The sequence below is a fragment of the Melospiza georgiana genome, chromosome 5, assembly GCF_028018845.1.
Source record: "Melospiza georgiana isolate bMelGeo1 chromosome 5, bMelGeo1.pri, whole genome shotgun sequence".
NCBI lineage: Eukaryota > Metazoa > Chordata > Aves > Passeriformes > Passerellidae > Melospiza > Melospiza georgiana.
The window spans coordinates 72,654,784-72,677,034 of record NC_080434.1 but is presented as its reverse complement, the minus strand read 5'-3'; the positions used below and the strand labels follow the sequence as shown (position 1 = coordinate 72,677,034).

The window sequence follows — 22,251 nt, the reverse complement described above, 5'->3', positions numbered from 1 at the left end:
GGCCCAGCACGTGGTGGCACATCTCCTGTGGCTGTTCTTCCTAAAAGGGGTGCAGCTACCACAAGTTGATGCAACACCAGGGTGCAGCCACTGGCCATGCCCTGCATCATCCCACCAGGAGTGTCCATGAGGAGCAGTGCAGAGTGAAAACCATGGCTTGTAAAACATGGAAATCCAGGTGGGTGTCATGGGCCCTGCACTTATGTGCCCCTGATACCACAGACCGACAGCACCTCCTCCTTTTGGCACATTGAACCTTGGTTTCCTTAATGACACGTGTTCCCATTCTGCTCCTGTTCGATGATGGCATTGAAACCAGATGGAAATGCTTTGAAAACTTATATATGATGTCATGGAATTACAACATCATCACTAAATCAACCAATCAGACAACAGCTAAAGAATGACATATCCAGGGAACTGAACTTTGTTTTCAGCACCATTAAGATGTTTGAGGGACACACTCCGATCTCATTAGGCCCACAGCCTGTTTTGAGACGTCAGTGGAATCATTACCATTTTTCTTCTTGTTGAAATCAAATGAATTGTTTGTATGAATTTCAAGAAATCCCTCGAGCACTCAGAGAAGGTGAAACTACAAACCAAAGGGGAAACCCCACTGCTGGGCTGGCTCTCCCAGTTCAGCAATGTGCTTAAAATCTCTGCACTGCTGAAGGAACTTGCCATGGTGCCTCATCCCTGTCTCATGTTATATCACCACAGCCTTCTAACGTCACACAAGGAGGGAAATTTGCTTTTAATTGATTGTTAACCTACCCGTGTCCCTCTGTGTGCCTTTTATTTACATTAGCAGTCTGAAAGAGCAAAGTATTCCCCTTCACATTTCACTCTGCTGGAGAAACGGGTTTGCTGTCATCACTCCTCAGAAGCACAGCCTGAGACCCGCTTTCCCAAGCTCTCCCTTCCACCATTTGTCTTTACTACCTCATAGCTGTCAGCTTTTCTTCTAGCTGCTACTATGAAATGAGCACAGGGTCGTTTTGGCCAAAATCCACTCAGGAATCAAGAGTTGGAGGAGGAGGGGAGCAATTGCTGATCTTCGAAGGGAAAACTGGAGAAATCTGGGAAAGTATCAATTGAGTGTTACAACCCTCAGCCTCCAGATCGAAAATCACCATTAATCTTACCCAATAATACATTCAAGGGAGCTGTAGGCATTTATTCCAGCATCACCAGGGTTCTCTAATCCTTCTGCCACAAAGAAACCTCTTCTCTTCCCAAATAATTTGAAATCTGGAGAAACCTTAAAGTGGCATTCAGTTCTCCTATTGCAACAGCTGTATTAAGCAAAGATTGAGATTGACTGTGCTCTGCGACTGCCTGATCCAACAGGATTTTCCTTAAGCAATTTATTTCATCCATGCTGCCTCAGTTTCCCCACCTGTAAAATGGACTGAGTGGGAGCCTGACAGTGTGTGCCAAGATCTGTCCAAGGAGAAATGAGTTTTCTAAGAGCTCACTGATTTTCTTTCCCAAGCTGAACGGGTACTCAAACACATAGAGATTTAGGTGAGAAACATTCCCAAGAACCTGAGAGAAGTAAATAGCCCAAATTACTACAGAGAGTCCTTGTTTGACCATCCCATTAAAAACCAGTACATCATGTTCAAGCTCTTTAGATGTTAGATGTTTTAATAGACAATCAGATAAATACATTTATTTTCCCCAAAGAAAGAAACCTTCTGCAGAAAAGGCCTACTACATTCCAATGTACTGCAACTTCCAACTGGGCCAGAAAGTTTAGACATTTCTTTCCAGGCTTTTGGTTTCTCAGAAGATGGAGGCTTTTCACTGGCTAGTGAAAATTCAGATGATTGTGTCAAATACTGCCAGGATTTCAGAATGAAGGAAGAGGTCCATCAGGACCAGAAAGAGAAGGCAAAGAATAGGCAAAGTATAGGCAAAGAGAAGGCAAAGAGAAGGCAAAGAGAAGGCAAAGAGAAGGCAAAGAGAAGGCACCTTTCTTTACTCTGTTCAAGCATCTTGGCATCCTGCTGGGTAATTTAGCCCCATTTTGGGGACGCAGAGAGAGCCCAATGAAAACTTGAAGATGGAAGGGGGCTGAATTCTCACTTTTTCAGTGCAGTCCTAGCTAAGAACAGCCCACCAGAGGGGTGCTGGCTCACTGCACAATCAGATACAAACACACACCCACTCTGTGCTCCGAGTGGTGACCAGTGGCGGCCTCGATTGTCACCTGGGCGCTGCTGGCGCTGTCCCCACCTGCCTGGCACCAACCCCCAGCAGCCCCATGCCGGGTCTGCCAGGGCACTCCGGAGCCAGGCTGTCCCCTCGCTGCCCTCCCACCTCCCCCTCGCCGGCAGCCAGGACTTTGTGTCCTAAAAGCTCATTCTTTCCATAGCGTAAAAAATAAACCAGCATGTGCTCCTCCGGCTCCACCACGGCCCCGGGTGGGTTGTTGTTGTCGCCGGGCTCTGCCTCTCCTTAAATGACAGAATCCCAGCGGGTCTGATCCTGCCGAGTGCTGAGCAACAGCTCGTCCCCAATAAATTAGGCAGGCGCTCAACGCCGATATCCGCATCCGTGTCCTCCCGGATTATCGGGCTCTCCTCCTCGCTCTCTGCCCGGCCCCTCGGGGAGCAATTATCTGTGAATGAGAACAGAATAACTCTTTTAGCAGAAGGTTTCCACACTCGCGCACAAGGAGCGCTCTGAATGGATTTATCATGCTTGCTAAAAAGGGAGGTGGCAAAAAATCCTCTCTCCCCCCCCCCCTCCTTTTTTTTTCCCCCCTATATTTTAAGGAGAAATCCCTGAAGCGGCAGCTGTTCCCCGGTGGCTCCACACACCAGGGGGAAAAGAAAAAAAAAAGAGCAAAAAAATAGAGAAAAAAAATGGATATAGTAAAACTTTTTAAGGGAGGCATGAATCGGTTCTTCAGAAAAACAAGGCAGCGGTGCCAACTGGAAATGTTTGCTTTGGGGGTGAGTTAGATGGCTGGCGTCAGCCAGGGCTAAAGACATGCCAGCGGAATGCAATATTGGGGAAGCAGCAGGTCACTCAATCACTGGCAATTTGCCCAGGAGCAACTGGATGCCTTCAGATTTTTCTTTTTTTTTTTTTTTTCCTTGTGTGTGCATGTTGCTTTTTTTCTCTTTTTTTGCTAGGCAAACAGAGCCCCAGCAGTTTTGAGGCTGGGGAGCTGGAGAATGGTATTTCTGAAAGGCACGTTTTTCCTGCAGGAATACCCCCGTGGGTCTGCTGGCCTGCACAGCGGTGACATCTGGGACATCTGGCAGAAGTGTCTGTGTTGGGATGGAGGCTGAATCCTGCTGCAGATGCAGAGCACTGGGCAGCCCCAAAGAGGGGATGGAGCAGAAAGATGGGGCAGTGCTGCCAAAAATACCCTCCAGCAAACTAGAATATTTTTTTCCTCCAGTAGCAAGTATCAAACAATACAGAACAAACTTTTATTTGTATTTTTGGGAAGCAGTAGGATTTTTTTTTTCAAGGTCAATATGGTTTATGGGAGTGGAGAAATGAGGTAAAAGACAAAAAGAGAAATTTCCCCTAATGAACAATGCCCATTAACTCCCCACAGCACAGGAGGAGGGAAAGACCCAACAGGCATTTTTGTCTGCACATCTGTAGTTTTTCATTGCTATATCATTTGTGCAGAGGGCCAGGCTGCACACAGAGCCCAAATAAACCAGGGAGGGAAAGTGTCCCAGCAGGAGAGGCTCTAAACGAGGTGCTGGTGCCTGACTTGCAGCAAGCAGCAGCATTAGGGATCTGCCTTTTTGCTAACACGGGAAATCAGCGCGCAGCCAGCAGATGAATGCAGCGCAGTCACCAGCACATGATGGGCTGATGTCGGCCGTGGCAGCTCTCCAGAGGTAAAAAGGAGCAGCAAAATTGCCCTCCTTGTTGCCTTCTCCATCCATATGAATAAAACCCAATGTGTGAGAGGGAGGGCACTGCTTGTGAAAGCAAACCAAAAACCAAGTTTTACCTGAGACTCCAAACTTGCAGGGTTCAGTCCCACTCTGAAGCGTTTTCACACTCAAACAGCACCATCATGCCCACCCAATTTCCACCACAGTTTCACCACTCCACAAAAAGTCACTCGGGAGATTGAGGCTGCAGGAGGATGAGAGGCAAACTCCTGCAAGAACAAATCTTACCAAGCCATGAAAAAACTGGAGAGAATTTAGAGCTGTTGGGAAGCAAACCACAGCTATGGTCAGCAGGTAGGGATCCCTGAGGGGTCTCCTAAGCAAGGTCTGTACCTGTGCTCTTCTGATGTCTCCTGACCTGGCAGCTGCCCTTGCACAGTTGTGACACAGCCACCAGCCCACCCAGGTCCAAAGACCACTAGGCTTTGAGCTGCAACACCAGCGCAGGACACAGTACCCATTTGAAATGCAGCTTTTCCCCCCCACTTTTGGTTTCCAGAGTCATTGGTCCAGCAAAAATGGTTTTAGTTTGATCACTCTTGTCTCCCTATCAACACCTTTCTTTTTACATTTTCATCCTGGTTTTTACTCTTGATCCAGCTATGGGGAGAAGGAACTAAAATGCCCTCAGCATTCAAGGTCTGCATCGCTCTCCTTTTCTGAGTCAATTTCCATCTCATTAAGATGGATCATTTGAACAAGAGTTTGTCATTAGATCACTGGACCAAGGCTTTATTTAATATGGATTGCATCCTCAGGTCAGTCTCCAGCTTCTTGTGTGATCTTGAGAAGGATTTCCTCTCCCCAGATCCTGCTACTGTAAAATGGATATTGTAACTTTTCCTCGCTGTGTTTTTTTTAAATCTCAAGAAAGAGACTGTCTCACACAAAGTGTATGCACAGCAAAACAGTGACAATTATTTGGTTATATTGTAAAGTATCTTTAACCACCATTTAACAAAATACCCAAGTTCCTGACAATATATTGGCAAAAAAAAAAACATTTCACCAACTGTCTTCCCACATGATTAATTCTTGTAAAGAGTGTCACACTGGTGTGTCCAGCCCATACAACTAATCTAGGTGCTGTAGTTGTCCATTCAACCTTGACACTAAATTGCCTGCAAGTGCCTTGCTCTTCCCAGGACACCCCAGTGTGGTCCAAGGGAGCACTGATGGGCAGTGAGGAAGGAAAGGGAGGACACACTCAATCACTCCAAAGGATAAAAGTCACGGTGAGTTCTGTCACCCAACCCTGTGTTCCAGGGCTGCAGATCGAGCCAGGGTGGCCAAAAGAGTCAGGCAGGACTGAGCCATTTTCTTCTGCTGCCTCAGTGCTGCTGTGTAACTTGGGGAAATAGGTTTTGTTTCCCACGCCTCAGTTTCCCCATCTGGAACAGGGAAATAATTGTCTTGGCTTCTTTTTAAAGGCCTTTCACACGAACGGCCCTTTTAAAGAGGTAAGTTGTATTATAAGCAACGGACTCTCATGTCTGCCAAGAACCAAAAGTGATATGAGGGAGATGAAATTCAGGCCACCTCATCAGCAAAGCATGTTGACCTGGCCTTCAAGACAAGGTTAGGGCTCTTGGTGAGAGCCCATTCCTTTTTGGGATGGAAAGGAGTGGACATAGACCCAGCACATGCTTTCCTATTATTAGGCATTTGTATCCATGTATTGCTGCAAACATGTACAGCCCTCAACAACCCACCAAAGCAAGGGCACAGCAGCTCGACCTCACAATGGGGGATGAGGAGAAGCTGCCAGGTAATTTCCCTGTGATGACTTGGGCAGGATGGACACAACCAGTCCTCACCAAGCCCCAGCAGCTCCACGAGCCCTCAGCGGGACTGGAGAGGGACAGGAGCAGGCAGTGGGACCTGCCTGGGGACCAGCTGGGCATCCCTGGAGGGCCAGGTGGGTGACTCGCGTTTGGCCGGGGGAAGCAGGCGAGGTGCAGGTTCGTGAGGAGCTCTCAAACAGGGCTGGAAGCACGGCCGGGAGCTGCTTTGCACGGCGGGGCCAAATCCGCGGCTGGCAGCGCTCCGCTGTGTTTGTGTAAGGATCCGGGCCTGGCCGCGCCGCGAGGCACCGGCTGCGGGGCCGGCATGCCAGCCTGGAGCCCAGACACCGGGACGGTGCCAGATGCCGGGCATATTTTGTCAGCTGTGCAGGCTGTGAGCTGTCACACGGCGCTGGCCGTGCACCTGTGCGACCCCGAGCCGCTGGAACAGCCGGGAACAGGCGGGCTCCGATCGCTGAGGGCTCGGATCGCTGAGGGCTCGGATCGCTGAGGGCCCGTCCCGGCACGGGGCTGAACCGGCCTCACCCCCCGGTAACCGCGGGGCTCCACTGCAGCCGGCACCCATGCAAATGTTAATGCAGCACTGCTTGCTCCTCGCCCATACAAATGTTAATGCAGCACTGCTCCCTGCTCGCCCATACAAATGTTAATGCGCCACTGCTTGCTGCCCATCGGGGTTCGGGATGAGCGGCCAGCCCGGCTCCACCACGCCCGGGTGTAGGGGGACAGAACATAAGTAAATAAAGGTAGTATAGGATGTAATCTTACCCCCTAAAGAGTTGCAGCTCGGTTAATTATTAAGGATTAGGAGCAGGCCTGATTTTAACAGGCCAGGCCTGTAACCAGCAAGAAGAGTGTTATAAAAGAGTGGATTGGTTGGCTGAGGGGAACTGGAGTCAGTCGGCTGCTGTGAGGACAAGGAAGAGTCAGTGCCCAGAGGAGCAGCCTACAAGAAACATCAAGGAGGTACAAAACTCCAGCAATATGGAATCCTTGCAATGTAATGACAATAGAACTCTTGCACTATAATGACAACACCTAGCTGCTCTGGATCATACAATGCCCAGAGCTTCTCGTGCTTCTGGTCCAGCCCCTGGAGCTGATGCAGCTCTGAAGGTCTCCCAATGCAAGTGTTGAATGTTTGGGATCCTCCAAGCAAAGATGAGGCCAGCATCTTTGGAGAAGAGCTAACACAGTGACAACCAACACAAGTGTGTTAGTGTCATGGTTTGACGCTGGTGCAATGCCAGTGCCCCCATGAAGATATATTCTACTTAATGTCTGCTGTGAGATGTGACCAGAACTAGAGCAAAGCAGGAGCAAGAGCAAAGTGAAAAGGCCAAGCAAAAAGCAAGAGTTAAGTGTGTTTAGTACCCAAAGGCAAGAGCTGCAGCAGGCACTGACAATTTGGAGGTTAAAATCCTCTCAGACATGAGAGATAGCATCTGAAGGGGTCAGGGAGGGAGGCATTGAGGACAAAGCTGCATTTACATATTTTATCACCCCCTCCACAACAACATGAGCACCAGCCCTGAGCAATCCCTGCACATCCAGAGGAAAGGTCCTGCCATGTCCAGCCCCTTTGCAGGAAACACTCAGTGTGTGATGGCCTTCACATTCTCTCCCTCCTTTCACTGCTCACCCAAAGTAAGATCAATCTGACTAATTACCAGAGTTAATTAGCATCAGGATGAAACATCCAACATGGACTGCAGACTCTTAGGAAATACATTTTGGTGCCTTGAGACACAGAAAAATGATTTCTCAAGCATCATGCACACAGCACAGCCAGCTATGTGACTTTTTCTCTTTTTCCCCACCAGTTCTTGGTTCTCACATGAAGATGATTTTTAATGCCAAAGCATTGTGCTTCATCTCTCTTTATTTCAGGCCACAGGCTCACCACATTTTGGACTGGTTGCAACCCATCTGGTTTCACTAATACTTCTAATATAATATTTATAACTAGCTAAGGGCTGATCATATGACGGGTGTAATCCATAAGTCACATGCCAGTTGTGGTTATTCTACACCTCAAGCCATTTTTCTGTATTTTGGTGTCCATAGCCTGCTGGGGTATTTCTATGTTTTGTCAATGTTGTACCTTTACATCTTTGAAGAAGGGTGTCTCAGTAACTGAGAGAAAAGGGATCACTTTTTCTCCTCTCAGAAATAGGAAATGAGATGAGATAATCAACCAAAGCCTCTGCTTGCCATCATCTTTGGATTTTCTGAAGGAACTTGTGCTTAGGAAAGTTGTTGAATCTAAACAAAAGCATCTTCTCAACAAGTTCCTCCTTCCCACTGCCAGCAGGATCATCCAACAGAAACCAAAACCAGGTCTGACAGCTTTAGCTCAGCCACAGCCAGCTGTGGGAGCCCAACTCCGTCTTCAGCAGACACAGGAAAATTCCTGGCAGACCATCAGGTGCCAGGGAGGAAGGATCCTCTGTATTAAACAGGGAGTTCCAGCTGCATGCAGGTAACTTCCTTCTTGTCTTGTTCTTTTTGCCCTTCTTACCCCACATTGCCAAGCTGGGCAAGTGAGAGGAATCTCTGCAAAGATGCTCAGACACATCAAGAAATGTTCTTGACCCGTCCCAAATAGCACATCATAAAATACCTTGAAGAAATTTTGAGTGAGACCATATTTGAGGGGGAAAAACCTAAACAAACAAACAAAAAACCACTTTTTCCTTAGTTTTGAAAAAAATGAATATCATTAGTGTTAAGCCACTGGCACCAGGCTAGGATCTGGCCCCGTGTGGCTGCAGAAGGAGACTGAATTCTCCCTTTCCACGGGTGCTTACAGTTGGCCACAGCCTGCAAAAGCAAAATGATTTAATGATTCATGCTGGCAAGCAGGGAAGGATGACTTCAGGTTTGAGCTTCCCACATCACTTCTAGCAGATCCAACACGTCAGTGGCCAAGACCATTGCACAAGGCAGAGCCAAGAGGTGCTGTCTTCTCAGCCTCTGGGACCCGAGCATTTTGTATTTGGGTTCCCCCCAAACAAAAGAAGGAATGATGAATCTGACTCCATGTTCTCAGAAGGTTACTTTATTATTTTATGATACTATATTATATTAAAGATTAGTATATTATACTAATGAATACAGGTTCATTATGTTGAATGCTAAATGTTATGAATGCTAAAAAGATAATAATGAAAACTCCTGACTCTCTCCAGAGTCCTGACACAGCTTGGGCCTGATTGGCCAAAGAGTGAAAACAACTCCCAGCAGAATCCAATGGAACAATGACCTGTGGGTGAGCAATCTCCAAACACATTCCACATGTGAGAACAACACAGAAGAAGCAAATGAGATAATTATTGTTTTGATTTTTCTCTGAGGCTTCTCAGCTTCCCAGGACAGAAAAATCCTGGGCGAAGGGATTTTTCAGAAAATGTGAATGCCACAGGAGCACAAAGCTGGCTCCCTCTGTGGCACATAGGAATTCAGCACCAAAGCAGAAGCTGTGCATCAAGCCCAGGAGAAGCTAAACCTCTCCTTTTTATGCAGAGCCTTTCAGCAGCAACAGCCTCTTCCCCGTGGGTCAGTTTATTCAGAACTCAGTAATGGGATTAAGGAGCTCTTCACTGCTTGGATCGCTTCACAGTGGGGAGATCCAAAATCAACGGATGGAAAACAGGATAAGTCCTCCTGCAGAGGGAGCAGGATTGTTTGTGGAACATAATGATCAAACAATGACTCTGAGCACTTCAAACCTGCCATGCCTGGAGACACGTACCCCAACCCTGGGGGCGCTGGGCACAGTGCCAGCGCTTGGTTGGGACCCCATGGGGGATTCTGTGGGGCTCTCTGTGCTTGAAGGTAGCAGAGGTGACAGGGAAAAGGAGCAGTCATCCTCTCAGGCAAATCTCAGCTGTGAGCCTCAGGGCTGGAGGCTCAATCCCACAAGGAGCTCTTGAAGGAACTTAAAAACCTCAATTTCCCCAGAATTTGTGACTGAGCAGCCCCAAATAACACATCCACCATCATATGAATGTAGTGTTTGTGAGGTCCCCAGGACAGGTGAGAGATGAGGAATCTGACTCCATGTTCTCAGAAGGCTGATTTATTATTTTACCATATTTATATTATATTAAAGAATACTATACTAGAACCATACTAAAGAATACAGAAAGGATACATCAGAAGGCTTAACAAGAATGATAATGAAAGCTCATGACTGACTCCTCAGTCTGACACAGCTGGCTGTGATTGGTCATTAAGTAAAAACAATTCACATGAAATTAATCAAACATTTACCTGTTGGTAAACAATGTCCAGACCAATTCCAAAGCAGCAAGCACAGGAGAAACAAATCAGATAATTATTATTTACATTTTTCTCTGAGGCTTCTCAACTTCCCAGGAGAAATCCTGACAAAGGGATTTTTCCAGCAAATTTCACAGTGACAATATGAGGATGTACAAAACACTCCTCCCCACTGCAGAACTGGGTTTCCCCTTCCCCACAACACCGTGTGCCTTGTACCTTGCACAAACCCTTATCTCCAAAAAGAAAGATACTCTCAAATTCTTGCAGTATCTACCTTGCCAAACTAATTTTCTGGTTCATCCAGCCCTCCTGGGATCTGGCACTGGAGAGGGAGAATTGGCTCAGCAGCAGCAGGCACCTAGAGCTTGTGACATTAGAGCAAGGCAAATTTTGGAAACCATCAAGCCTCCACCATCAAGAACAGGAGTCACTCAACCAACCTCTCCAAGAGCCTTCGTGGGTGAAAATATTTCACACTAAAGGCAGTCATACATTTAACATGCACACATTATTTCAACTCTGACACATTTTAGGGGCTTGTCAGAAATTATTATTAGAGGCTTTGCACATGTCTTGTTTTTCTTCAGTCTCTCCCATGACAGGGAGTGAAGTTGTGACAGTCAAGACCTTACTAAGGGTTTCCAATGTTCACACAGAGCTTGACACCTCAAAGTTACATTATTCAGGGTCCTCTTCATCTGCAAGAGTGAATGGACTACAGCTGGTCTGAAAAATTCAGTTTTCTTCTCTCACAAAAATTCTGACGTTTGCTTAAAATAAATAGAAACAGCTAAAAATAAACTTTCTGCTTTTAGATATACAGCTTCAGTAAACATATGAAATTTCATGCCAGAAAGAGACACTTTTCAAGGAAAAAATATTGCTTAATCCACAAAGGCATTTCTGACAGAAAGCATTTGAGAGGTAAATATTTTGGAGCAGCCCTGGAAATGCTCTTTTGCCTAGATCAGTGCAGTGCACATTGCCTATTTTAACTATCAGTTGGAACACAGATATCTGGACCTTTAAACAGAGAAATTTTTATTATCCTCCCCTCCAGGTAAGCTCTGTAATAGATCCTCAGAATGATTCTATGCTTTCCTCACATCCCATTTCCACCTTGATTGTGACCAGGTTTGATACTCATCATGATACATCTGTGGATATGAAAGCAAATTGCTATCTCAGGAATGTATCAGGGGCTCTGAATGTCATTAGGAGCAATCAGTAGCAGGAAAAGGGTTTTAAGTTAGGGTAAATGTGAAAATTAAAGAGCCTCAATGCCTTGTTTGACTGTGCATCATGTTTGGCTCTGCTCAAAGGTGGGTGGAAAGCACAGGAATAAAAATGTCCACATGAAAACTGGAGTCAGATCCACAGCACATATTTCACCAGGCTCCTGTTTCAGGGCAGCCAGGGTTGGCTTTCTGATCAGCTCAGCCCCAGAATCACAAAGAGAAACATTATCAGCTCTTTCTGGTGTGCTAATATCCAATTTATTTTTCAGCAGTGCAATTTCCTGCCTGCTCTTTGAACAGCTATCAAAGGACAAGACACCAGATCATGGCAGACATTCTTCTAGTGCTGACATCTGCTAAACTAGTCAGTCTGTTCCTATACAGCCCACTCAGTGCATCCTAAAATATTTTATAAGCCACCAGTGGAACAGAGAATGGTAATGTGGGTCCCTGACCTTTATTTGAGCCACCTTGATGTTCAGTGCAGATGGGGAATCACAATCCAGCAGCCAGAATTTCTGGGTCCACTCAGTTTAGGGTTTCTGTTATCTCCAAACCCAATGAAATCATTTAATGCCATCTGGCACTTCATATCCTTCACAGCTTTTCATCTGAGAGCATTGGCAAATCTGCATATGAAACTTAATCCAAAAACCTCTGAAAACCAATGGATAGACAGTTTTGGATCATGTCTAAAAGTGCAAGACTTTATTTAGCAAACTTCAGGACTTTATTTAGAAAACTGCTTTCTACAGCTTTGCTGGAAGGTGTTTGTCCTTTGAACAAGCTCTCAACCAGCAGCAAACACATTCCAAAAAGACATCTGGACACCTAGGAAAAGGTTGGTCCCATTACATTTGGAGAAGCCCAGAAGTATCACTGCTAAGCCATTGCTCAAACTCATATGTGTCAGCTCTGTGGCTATTTTTGCTTTGGGTGACACCATTGATACCATGAATAAATATCAGCCTGTTTCACAAACATAGGCAAGTACAGCAAGGGACTACTCAGAGCCCATTTTCAGAGTTGTTCATGGAACCTGGAGTCTCTGTGTCACTGCCTCTCATGTCCTCTCTGGCTGTGTCCCAAAATATTTCCCATACCAGTGCTGACTTCTGCCTTAGTTTTGAGGTCTGCAGCCAGGGGAATAAAAAAAAGTGCCTAAGCACCTGGTTGTTTTCTTGAAGGTTTGGTTGCAGGTTTGCCTCAACCAGCCACTGTTTAAGGAGCTCTTTTCAGTGCTTTCTGCTCCCTACCATCCTTCTGCGTCTCCTGAGCATGACCTCTCCTACCCCTGGTTCACATCTCCCTGACTTCATTCCCATTCCATCTGTCCTTGTCCTGGCTCCTCCCCTGTGCCATTGCTCTTACCAATCTTTAACTTAATCCCAGGCTAGACTTTTATTTTCTTCTTGAAAGAGTTCCTAGATGTGTTTTGGCCAAATTTCCAGCCCATCATCTCGCTTATCCAGACCATTGTATCCTTCAAATTCATATCCATTGACCACATTGTTTTCATTCACTTCTTATGAGCCCTGCCCAATCCTGGCCACCTTTCTGAGACCCTCAGCCTAATTTCTCTTTCTCTGTATTCTTTTGGTACAGTGTTCAGCAGGGCCCTGATCAGGATGGAAGTGAGAAGTTCACAGACCAAACTGTCAGAAAGTTGATAATGCCCACAGAGTATGCATTTATGTGCTGTGAAACATGTTAGGAGGCCAAGGTGGAGAAACTGTATTGCAGAACTGCCTTGAATTTTGGCAGGGGTTGTATTTTATATCATATTAAATGTAGGAAGACATTTACTGGCTCGTACAAACCCAAGTCCTGCATTAAACTGATGTATTGGTTACCAATCACATCTTTCATATTTTAAGTAATTGAGCTTTTTCTCTACTTTCAGGATGCTGACAGGCAGTAACACAAAACTGAAGAGTTGTACTGAAAGGAAGCTGAAAGGGAAAGTTAGGAGTCAAATGGTTTCAGGACTCACAGACTTTATTTGAACAGCACCTAAATGTCAGTGGAGTGAAAAACAGAATAAAGTCTATCAGAGGCAAAGTATGGGAATGAAGTTCAGAAAGGGATTGGGGATGAAACATGCACGCAGGTAAGCCAGTGCTAGAAGTCAATATAAATTTATTAAAAAACCTTCTGAAAAGCAATTTTCTACAGCTCTGAAAGCTCATAACAAAAGCTGCCTCACAGCAGGTAGTTTTCCAGACAGCTGTTCAGACTGATAGATGATCAATATGTGATAGATGAGCACTCAAGACACATTATCTCCTGGTGGCAAAGTCAAATAAATACTGAGGATGCATCCCACACTGCAGCCCTTCCTTCTCAAGAACACATCTGCAGAGATACCTCAAACTGAAACATCAGTAGGAAAGATTTTCCAACAAACTGATAAAATGAATAGGATCAATCTGCAAGACCAGACAGCATTCACCCAAGAGCTCTGTGGAAATCCAAAGAGGAAATTGCTGCATGGTTATCCATGGTGCAGAGCCAGCCAGCTGTTTGAATCAGCCTATGCCAAAAGAATAGAAGCAGTAAATGTGATGCAGAATGAAAAAGCAGTTTCCAGAGAAGGAATGAATAGAGACAAGTGTGATTCCATGTAAGGCAAACTGATAAACATTCTGAAAAGAGCACTAGAGACATCAGAGAGCAAGGTGCAATGGGGAAGAGTCAAGTGTTGTATCTGTAGGATGAAATTCTGATTCACAAATTGAGTTTTTGGGGCTGTCACTGAGGGAATGGGGACATGAGTGATGCCATTCACTTGACTTTACAAATGTGAGAACCTATGAAAAATTTCATGGTAAGAGCTACCCTGGATGATTTTCTCAAAATGAGAACTTAGTGCTCCATAGGAATTTAAAAAAGCAAAGAGAAAATTAAAAACTAGCAGGAAAATACTTGAGAGCAATATCACAAATTTTTGCACATAGCTCCAATGCAGCAATCTCACAGAGGATATAACAGAACTACAAAAGGCAAGAAAGGGCAACAAGACACCAGAGACAGGGAACAGTTTCCAGACATAAGAGCCAGAGTAGTCTGAAACCCTTCATCTTGGGAGAAGAACTAGCAGAGGGGATCTGAGAGAGGTCTGTGAAGTCACGACTTGCATGGAGAAGGTGAACAGGAAATAACTGCAAATTATTATCCAAAATAAGTGCACCATTTCTCAAAACTTCAAGGGACAGACAGGCACTAATGAAATTATGAGGCACCAAATTAAGAACAGAAAAAAAGGACATTACTCTCACAAATGAGTTATGGGACTGTCATGGGCACTAAAAATTACAAATTAGTACAAATGGGCTTAAAACAGTAATGGTGGCTAGCTACAGCAGGGCTGTTAAACACAATAACCCAAATTTAACCTCAGGAGATCCCTTTGGCATTTTGCAATTCCCTGGCAGCTGACTGCCAGAAGCTGGAATGAGGGTACCACAGGTAGCACCACTCTGCACTCAATGTGCTTCTTATTTTTTTTTTTTTTTTTTGTTTTTCCAATTTCTTAGAATCTATTTTATGATTTCAAGATAAGTCACAGCAGCATGACCCTGGACTCCATGTCCTTATTCACTAATATGTCACTAAAGAACTGTGTCCAAACATGAAGTTCAAACTTAACCAGAGACAAGGTGCTACATGAGATTTTGTGGAAAAACACACAACTGGTATGCTCAAATAATAAATTCAGCCTTTCTGATGAATGATTTATAGAAGAAAAGAATAAACTTTTGCAGATGTAAGACTTCCATGAAGAGGAGCCTCCCTAAGCATCCTCTGCCTTTCCAAAACCTCAATTTCTGCACCATGGTGTGAACAGCCCACTGGAGATGTGGGCACATGAGCTCATGTAAATGGAGCTGTGAGTGATGGTACTCTTCCCTTTTCACCATTAAAAGCTCTTTCACACCTGGAGAATCTGACCAGGATTCTCCAGGTATAAAAGAGCTTTTAATGGTGAAATAAATATGGAGTAATAAATAAATAATTTGGAATAAATACGCCTCTAATTGCACACTCTTTACATAACCACTAAGAGTCACTGGGAGTTCTTGGGACCTTGCAGACCACAATCAACAGCCACCATTGAAAAATCTGGCAAACAAATGTTTGCATTGCCCTCATCCACAAAAGTAAACTTCCACCCCAAATTTATAGGTTTTAACTAAAAGAGAGTCTGTCCTGCACCTATGTCCTATCTAAGGTCAGCTGTCCTTTTTCTAAAACAAAAGAATATCAAGTGAAAGACTTTAATATCTTCAGGCCTCAAAATTTTTACTTTTCTGGTTGGTTTTTTGTTTGGGTTTTCTTTTTTCCAGGGATCCTGAAACTTCAGAAGAGAAAAGCCTAGAGAATGCTGTGTGCACATGGGGTAACTGAGTTTGAGCTGATGTTGATACTGGGCATCTTGCTGGTGCTGCAGGGCCAGGGAGCACAGGGAGGAGGTGGGCTGGGGCCAGGATGGGCACGTTACTGCTGCTTGCCAGGAGCCAGGAGATCAGGAGCACCACAGGGAACAGCCCTCCAGGGGATTTTGGCAGAGCTGGGACTACACCTCACGTCCATCTCCACACACAACCCCTCTCCTGACCACAGCAACAACCTCCCAGCCTCAGACAGGTCCTAAGCAAACAAATGGGAGGATTTTTATTGGTTTTAATGATGTATGAGGTCAGATGGAGCTGAAGCCAGAACAGCTGCCAGTGCAACTGTGCATAAATCAGTGCATTGGCTCACAGATGGAGAAAGAGTTGAGGTTTCTGCAGGTCCTTACCCAGCCATTCAGCCTCCCATACACCTCACACCCAAGCAATGCTGGAGCCAGCACAGCTCTGATGCAGTCCAGGGTGAGCTGTCCTTGGCCTCAGCGGCCCCAGGGTCGCTGTCCAAGCTGGCACAGCGTGGCCCAGCCCCTGGCACTCACTGGAGACACTTCAATAGTCCCCCCTCAGCTGGGGAGGCACTGAGTCACTGCTTTGGGTAAGGCAGCACTTCCACAGGGCTAGAATAAGAACTTCAGCTCCTTTTCATTTTAAACAGCATTGCTTTTTCATAAAATTGAGCCTCTCCACCTGCAGCAGAGGGCATCCAAACTGATGCAGTCTGCTTTGCAAAACTGCCAAGGACCCAGTGTCTCCCACCAAGCAGTGTGGTGCTGCATCAGAAAGTCAGATACCTGCTGGGGATTCAGGGCTTGTAGGGCAAGAGGGATCCAGTTTGATTCTTTAGTCCAGCTTTCCACACAAATTCATGCAGTAACTCCTGCATCATGTCCCCAGCTTAAAATGTAACACCTATTTTTTAATTGAGTCCAGTTTTTATCTCTACAATTCCAACAGTATAGACTCCACTATTCTTTTATGTATTGATCATTATGTTTGGCACAACTGCATTGGTCTTATCACAAGGCTCATTTGTTGTGCCTCTGGGGAATCACTGCAGTTCTTTCTGACAGACAGGAGAGCCATGGGACAGCAGCAACATCCTCCTCATGGAGATGTGGACAGGAAAGAAAAGCATCTCACCCTCTGCTCTGTGCTGAGATACACTGGCAAAAGATATTTTCCAGACCTCAGATGAGGAGAGGAGAATAATCATTAAATCTCATCATTCTAAGCTAAGAGAATAAAATTAAGCTGCAGACTGTCATAAGCACTTCTTTCCCTCTAAATGCATATTGACTGTGTCAAGTAAAAAAATAAGCATTTAAAAAGAAATACAATTTGGAGTCAATGACAGATATGATTCCAATTTACATTGTGTGTGAATAATTCTCATTTCCTATCTCGTTTCACTATCCTTCCTCAGTTTCATATTATCCAAGAGGACTCCCATAATCCTGCCCATGCACATTTGCCAAGTCTCCAAATAGCTTTAAAAAACCCACTGATGAGAGACCACCAACTTTACGGGTTCTTACAACTCCCACTGTACATTTTATGGGTATTTAGAAATGCTACAGGGTTTTCATAATGCTGCAGAAATTTCACTTCTCTTCACTAATAATAGACATGTGTTTCAGCAGCCTTTCTTCACTTTTCTTCTCCTTGCCTCCCTATATTCTCAAATTGCTGCTTTTTAAGATGTATTTTTCATAGAACTATAAAACCAGAGACTTTTTTTTTTTCATTTCTTTTCCTTTTTTCTTTTTTTTATCCTCAGATTAAGGACTGGACAAAACTTTCAGACTGCCAAGCTTATGCTTTCTTTCTTTTTTGTTTTTTTTTGCTTGTTATTTAAATACTTCACAATAAAAGAATGTGCTCCCGATGGAATTTTTACTGCAAAAAGAAAAGTTCTCCCTTTCTTCTTTCTTATATCTTGTACATTTTGAAACACATACTGAAGCTGTGAAACCTCCTGAGGAAGATGGCTGCTGAAATGCTGTCAGACTATTAATGATAATGTCAGGCTGCATGACACATATTTAAACATTAAAAGAAGAAAGATTAAGGCTGCATCTCAGCCTCACTTTGATGATTCAACTTTACATTGATATCCTCAACATGCCACTTGCAATCAGACTTCTGGTTTTGCTCTTCAACAGCATTTTAAAATAATTCCTCTTGCCTAAGGAGGACATTGGAAGCTGTACATGAGAGTGGATGTTCCTTTTGAACAAGTGCAGAGCTCTGTTTTTTCACAGGGTTTGGAGTGTGTTCTGGTTTTCAGAAGTACAAAGCTGTCACCAGCTGAATCATCCTCCAGAAATGTTCAGGATGCTTTCCTGGGGAAAATGTCCCATCCCTTGGGCACTGCTTTGGTGACATCCCCCAGCACCCACCTGCAGCATGTCTTTCCTGGGCGCTGAAGACAAGCCTTTCCAACATCCCAACTGCACCCACAACTAATTCTTGCCACCTAGTAGCTTATTTCAATGTCCTTTTCCTTCCTACTTATTTATTTTTTTTTAAATATATTGTCTGAAGACACATTCTGGGGTTTCACAGTAATTTCTTACAACCACATTAGTTTTTATCAGGGCAGAGAGCCACCCAACAGGGTGTGTCACCCAGTGGCAGAAGGCAGAGACTGATTTAGGGGATGGGGCTGATTTAGGGTAAAGAGAGAGCTTGACCCTGTTTGGGTGGAGTTAATCCATGGCTGAGTAGCTCAGTGACACAGGATGCTGGGAGCACAGGTTAACACCTCTCCAGTGATTTTTACCCAAGACTCTTATGTTCTTCACAGGGGACTGGCAAAGGGTTTATTTCCTTATTTCCAATGCCTGATAATCCTTTTGGTCACAACATTTTTCTTAATATCCAACATAAATTTCCCCTGGTGTAATCTGAGGCCATTTCCTCTTGTCCTTTATCTCCCCTTGAAGGCAAAGGTAGCAGAGCTGCATGACAAGTGGTGCTGGTGCTTATGCTGAAATTATTTTCTCAGTTGGTCTCAAAGCACAGGAGCAACCCCTTTCCCACCTCACCAGTGTGTAGCCATGGCCACATCACCACATCAAAAAATGCCAGGTATATCAAACAGGGCTGGGCTGGGTTAGCTTTGCTCAGCCAAGCACAGAGAATCTCAGAGCTGGCAAAGGGAGGAAATGGGAGTACAGCAAGAAGGAGAAAGGGCAATGGGATAGGACAGTGGCACCATCAGCTTGGCTGTGCCAGAGAGGAAACCTTCCTTGGAGTGTATCTATGTCCTACAAGCACCTGCATTATCCATATCTGTAAAAAATGGATCCACAGGACACAGCAGGGCTGCTAAAATGATACAGCTCTGAGTGCAGACCAAGCTGACATAATGTGGTCTGCAGAAAGGAGAGGCCAAAAGTTTCATTACCAGTCTTAGCCACGGTGCTGTCACTGTGCATTACTCCCCCAGAGCCAGGTGATTCCCTCCATCTGCTCTGCACCTCATGCCATCCTTCTGGCACGCAGGCACAATGCAGCAGGATGAGCTGCTGCATCCATATGGCCCAGAGCAGGCAGCACCACCTGCAGATTTGTTTGCATTTGCTCCCAAAAGCCATGTTTCTCTGGTGGCATTGCAGCAGGACACACTGCTCCCAGCCCGAATTCCAGTGCCAGCACAGGCACAATGCTTTGTTTTCCAGAGGCCAGGTGGTGAGCTCGGGCATCACTGCCCATCCCCACTGCCTGCGGCTCTGGGGCCACCGTGGCATGCCCTGAAGGGATGGGTTTGCTCTTCAGCAAACTCACCTTTGCCTGATGAAAGAGTAACCCTTCATCTAAACAACTTAAGCTGCTAGAAAATGTTGCACAAACTCTTTCATGCAGTTTAAATCTCTCTCCCTTCAGTCTAGTCCCATGCAAGTTCCAGTTTCAACCTCCGTGTAGGCAAACAGGAGCAACCCAACCGGATGATGACACAGTCCCCACCCAGACTGTCTTTCTTTAACAAAGGAAGGTGAGTGTTGGAACCCAGGAAATTCCTTTGGCTGCCCTGGAGGGCTCGAGCTCCTGCCCAGGGGGCTCAGAGACCTTGGCACAGAGCCCAGGACCCCTGTGCCTTTGCTTTAGCCCTTGGAAAAACCATCACCAACCTTATATGAAGAATTACAACCCACCAAAGTTTAAGTAGAATGATAGTGAATTTATCACAGGGTGAAAAATAGATTTTTTGGCATTTTTAGAATGGGGGTTCAGGGGGCAAGATGGAGGAATCTGGCCATGTCCAGCCTTTCTCCTTCTTGGCCTCCATCTTCTGCTGTGATGGTGGCACTTTGGGATTGGTTTAGAGTAGAAGCTCACTGTCTAACATGGGTGATAGGCATTGGGAAGTAATTGTAAACATTGTACACGTAGTGTTTAGTATAAAAAGACAGCACCACCTCTGAGGAGGGCAGAGTGCCTCTGACTGTCTTGCTGAGAGGACCTCGGCGAGACAGGAGAAAGAATTTTATAGATAAGGAACAATAAACAACGCTGAGACCGAGAACTGAAGAGCTCTGACTCCTTTGACCGCCGGGCTGGGAAAAGAGACTTTCTAACGCATCTCAGGGTCACTGACCAGCAGAGACCCGAGAGGTGAGCAGGGTGGGAGCAGGTTTGTGCTCACAGTCTGTGCTCTGGGGCTGGCAGCTGTCACTGCTGTCCCCTCTGGGAACGGGCACGGGCACCGCTCGGTGCGTCACGCGGAGGGACAGGGCCCAGCGTGACTCAGCCCTGAGCTGGGCCACCCCGGCCATGCTGCGATACCCATAACCACGGGGATACTAAAAGGAGAGAAGGGGAAGGTCTGACAGGGGGTTATGTGACTAGGGACACTCAGGTTTAGGTTTCTTCTTGGAAGCACTCCGAAACGCAGCCACCAAGGGAGCAGCTACACAACCAGCACTGAGAGGATAAACATGCCTTAGGGGCAAAATGAGGGGGGAAATGGTGTAAAGGGCTGCAAATGCCTTTGGTTTTAATGGCCTTCATCTATTTGCTGCCCAAATGGATTTGATTCATTGAGTCAAGCTGGAAGAACCAGGGGATTTTAGGGAGGCAGAATTTAATGGCTGAGAGCGCAATTTTGGGCCAAGTTGCTCCTCTCGTGAGAAGAGCCCCCAAATGTTTCACAGAGGCTCCCACTGAAGGATAGACCCTGCTGGAGGGGCTGGTGCTACTGCCACTCACTGGGACGCTTGGGAGAAACACGGTCAACTGAAAATCCCTTTGCTGGCTCTCAGCTTTGAGAGTTAGAGGAACTAAGATGAAAGATGGAGAAAATAGTCATTAAGGCATGCCCTAGCATTAGCAGCAATAACTCACAGGCTCTAGCTGAGGATATCAGGGCGGTTTGCCAGCACCACCACAAGGCAGGGGGGTGCTGCTACCCACACTGGGAAGTCAGGCACTCGTGAGTTCCACTGACTCACCTAAAGTCCTTCTGCAAGGGAAAATCAAACTGCAGGGACACTCGGGACGTGGGAGGCAACGGGGGAGGCAGCACCGCTGTCACAGATGCGGTGCTGAACCAGCACTCAGCACATCTTCTCCAGTGCTTTCTCCACAACCTCTGCTTTCTCCACATGAGGAAACCCCTCCAGTGTTTGCTCCGGGGCAGCCTGGCCACAGTAGCAAGAGGAAATTAGTCAGCAGGCAAGAGCTTGTGTTGCATCACGGACCTACAGGAGATCAATAGAAGATCCTTCTCCTCACCCCACACAGTGCTGAGGGCTGCTAGGTTGACACACCACGGGAGGAAGAGGAGGATGAAGAGGGTAAGGAACCAACATCCCTTTCACTGCTGTGAATTCAAGCATCTCACACTTGCATCCCATTGATTCTCAGTACAACTTAATGTCTAAAGGGTTTAGACAGTTTGAAAAGCCAGGTGCCTAAAGAACAGAGATACTTTTAAACATTACAAAGGATCTCCTGAAGTCCCTTCCACCTCAAAATTTTCCTACAATCTTGACAAATGCAGTTTATTCCCAGCTGTGCCACAGCTCTGACTGTGAACTGCACCTCTCCATCCCTCCCTCCCACCCTGTCTGCCCACTCTGCAGAGAGCCCTGGCCCCCCCAGGCTGAGGTGAGGGGAATTGAGGTGTTTTGGGGCGCCAGCAGAAGGCAGCCCAAAGCTGGCAGCAGTAACCCACGAGCGCAGGCTCCCTCGTTAGCCGTGTGAAAAACAGGGCAGGCTGTTGCTGCGGAATAATTCTTCCTAGCGGGTCCGAGTCGGTGGCGGGGCAGCCACCGGAGGATTCCGCGAGCGGCGGGAGGGATGTGGGGACGCGTGTGCGAGAAACGCCGGAGCTCCCCCAGCTCCCCATCCCGCCGGGGTGCCCGCGGAGCTCCCGGGCACATTCAGGAAGGCGACGTGAAGTCAGACACCCCGTGCCTCGCAGATGAGGGTCTTGATGCGGAAAACCAGTGATAAGGGAGGAGAAGCGGAATGAAGCGGGTTGGAAACCGAAGCAAATCCCAGATTTCCCTGGGGAAGCGAGGCAGGGGGCTGGGGGAGAAGCGCACACGGTGGGTCGCCGCGAGTC

The 22,251-nt window shown here is 46.2% G+C and overlaps 1 protein-coding gene across 1 annotated transcript in view; it reads right to left on the bottom strand.

Moving 5' to 3' along the window:
* The window catches only part of POLR1A (RNA polymerase I subunit A), a 206,535-nt gene that overhangs the window by 22,281 nt on the left and 162,003 nt on the right, over positions 1-22,251 (bottom strand). The gene's annotated exons all lie outside the window — the stretch shown is intronic.